The following is a 2,854-nucleotide window of genomic DNA, read 5'->3' on the forward strand; positions in this document are numbered from 1 at the left end:
ACACCTCAATTAAGTATTTTCCTTTATAAGAGTTCCGATGGCCATGGTATCTCTTCACAGCAAAAGAAACCCTAAGACAGTTACAACATAGTTGGCTGTCAAGCATGTACCTATAGCCTCATTGGGTGTGCCCTATGATCAGTTGACTGAGGAAGAGAAGACTAGGAAATGGTTTACTGATGGTTCTGCACATTATGCAGGAACCACTGAGAATGACATCTGGGGTGTGGGGGGGGAGAGTATGGCAATGGATTTCTCCAAATAGGTGAAGGATGTGAAGATATCTGTGTTCCATGTAAATGCTCATGTAAGGGTGACTTCATCTGAGAAAGGGTTCAATAATCAAGTAAATAGGATGCCCAGGATGTCCTATTCTGTTAGATTAAAAAAGAACTTCTAGATCAAAAAGCACATGCACATTTTAACTAGTTTAAAAAAATTAAGATGAAGCCAGGAGTTGGTGGCCCAGGCCTTTAATCCCAGCACTCAGGAGGCAGAGGCAGGTGGATCTCTATGAGTTCATGGCCAGCCTGGTCTACAGAGCAAGTTCCAGGACAACCTCCAAAAATACAGAGAAACCCCCGTCTCAAAAAAACAAAACAACAAAATAAATAAAAAATTAAAAAAATTAAGATGAGTGCAGGAGACTCCAGTCTTCTCCCTCCCCTTCCCTACCCCATACCTCAAGGCCTGCAGGTCTGTGTGGAGCCAAGATTATGAGTTTCTCTTCCTCAAGATGGTGTTCATGAAAGTTATCAAAAATAAGGTCTGCTTTAAGAGGTACCAAGTGAGATTCAGAAGGTGGGAGAGGATAAAATTGACTACTATGCTCAGAAATGATTGGTGATCCAGGACAAAAAAATATAGGATGTTGTATAATCAACAGAGATATTATCTGCCTGTGTATGCCTGTAAAAGGCAGTATGATAGTCTGTGCAGACATGCACATGAACTGCCAAAATACAGGGTGAAAGTTGGCTTGACAAATTATGCTGCAGCCTGTTGTACTGGCCTGAGGCTGTCCCAAAGGCTTCTCAAAAGGTTTGGCATGGACAAGATCTACGAAGGGCCAAATTGAGATGAATGCAATGTGGAAAGCATTGGTTGTCAGCCTTGTGCCTTCAAATGTACAGCTGGCAATAAAGCTTTTGGGGCTCGGAAGGGAGTTGTGGATGGAGGCTTGTCTATCCCCCATAGTACCAAACAATTCCTGGTTATGGCTCCTGAAAGCAAGTTTAATGCAGACATACACCAATAGCACAACATGAGTCAGAATGTTGCAAACTACAGGTGGTACCTAATGCACGAAGATGAACATGCTTGTAAGAAACAGGTCTCTCAGTACAGAAAGAGCATCTTAACTCGAGACATGATGGAGGAGATGCATAAGAAAGCTCATGCTGCTGCTACCTGAGAGAATGCAGTCTATGAGAAGCAGGCCAAGAAATGAGAAAGAGGTAGAACCACATGTCCTGTCCTAGAAGACTGAGTTGCTTAAAAGAAGGTAAGCTCCCTCAGAGCTCAGGAATGTGCTACTGAGAGCTAAAGCAATTTTTATGAAGATTTTTTCATAAAGACAATAAACTTAATGACCAAGCAGCAAATAAATATTAAGATGTACATTGCTAAGAGCTTATGGACTGAAACTCGTCCCATAAATATTGTGTTAGTGGGGAGGTAATATGTTTTCCAGTCTGATAATTGGGAACTAATAATTTCTGGTGAAATGGAACCAGCTTTCCTCTCTTATTAGTATTTCCACGTTCTTTCTTACATTCTCTTCCTTCATTTGTGATTTTGAGACAGGGTCTCTGGATATTATAGCGCTGGTCTTCCGAGAATTTCCTGTGTAGACCACGCTGGCCTCAAAAATCAGAGGTCTGCTTACCTCTGTCTTCCTGCTGGGGTTAATAGGCTGTGCCGCCCTACCAGGCCTCTGCTTTATTTTCCACAGTGATATCAAAGAGAAAATTTAAAACCTACAATTTAATCATTCCTTCCACATACTCTTCTTAAAGTCTATCGGTTTCTATTCATGCGATCAAGGCTCCTAACAGACCACTACGGTGCACATGGCCGATCAATACTATTGTAGTTTTTCTCCCCAACCAACGCATTCTCAAAGCATAACTTTGCTTCTTACTAACTGGCTCACGCCCACCAAGCAAGTTGAGAGAGAAGTCAAAAGACACCCTGGATCTACGGGCTGCGCTTGTGCACTTTGGATTCATCTGCAAGGGATAGCATTTCTGATGCTAGTGGCGGAATCTCAATTACAGGGCTGTAGATCCCAAATTAGGTGCAAGGCATCAGGTGTCACCTGTTGACTGTCAACGTGACAACGTATGCCAGTACTCAGCATCCTGAGCTGCCTAGACACGCCCTTACACACTCGTTTAGGAAGTCTCACACATTTCTGTACGTTTCTTCCTGGAGGTCACCGACACTGTCTACTAGAGCATGGCAAGGACTCCTGGCTTTCAGTCGGTATGTGCCTACTGATGACGGTGTGTTGTCCTGCGGACACACACTGCATTGCCAGAGAGCTGCCCTCCGCCAGCCAGACTCTCTCCGGAAAACCTGGACTAAGTTCCTTCCCAGAGAGCCACAGCCCCTTTCTTTCCCATGACTGAGGTTCCTTCTTCGCCTAGGCTTCCGGCCTCTAACAACCGCGTCTCTCCCGCCCCGGTTTCACTTCGCTGCTGAATTTAAGCCGCGGCTCGAACCGCTCGCCCGGGAACCGCTCGCCATCGGAGAAGGGAAGCCGAGAGCTCCGGCAGCGCAGGCCATTCTCGCGCGGAGACCAACTCTCGCGTGGTTTCCAGGTTCCAGAATCCTTAGCGCGAGGCGGAAA

General features: G+C 45.2%; 1 pseudogene; it reads left to right on the plus strand.

The window, feature by feature from the left end:
* Nucleotides 1-730: 730 nt before the first annotated feature.
* On the plus strand, nucleotides 731-1,546 carry LOC107977420 (annotated as a pseudogene).
* The last annotated feature ends 1,308 nt before the right edge of the window (nucleotides 1,547-2,854 follow it).

This window comes from Cricetulus griseus, assembly GCF_003668045.3.
Source record: "Cricetulus griseus strain 17A/GY chromosome 1 unlocalized genomic scaffold, alternate assembly CriGri-PICRH-1.0 chr1_0, whole genome shotgun sequence".
NCBI lineage: Eukaryota > Metazoa > Chordata > Mammalia > Rodentia > Cricetidae > Cricetulus > Cricetulus griseus.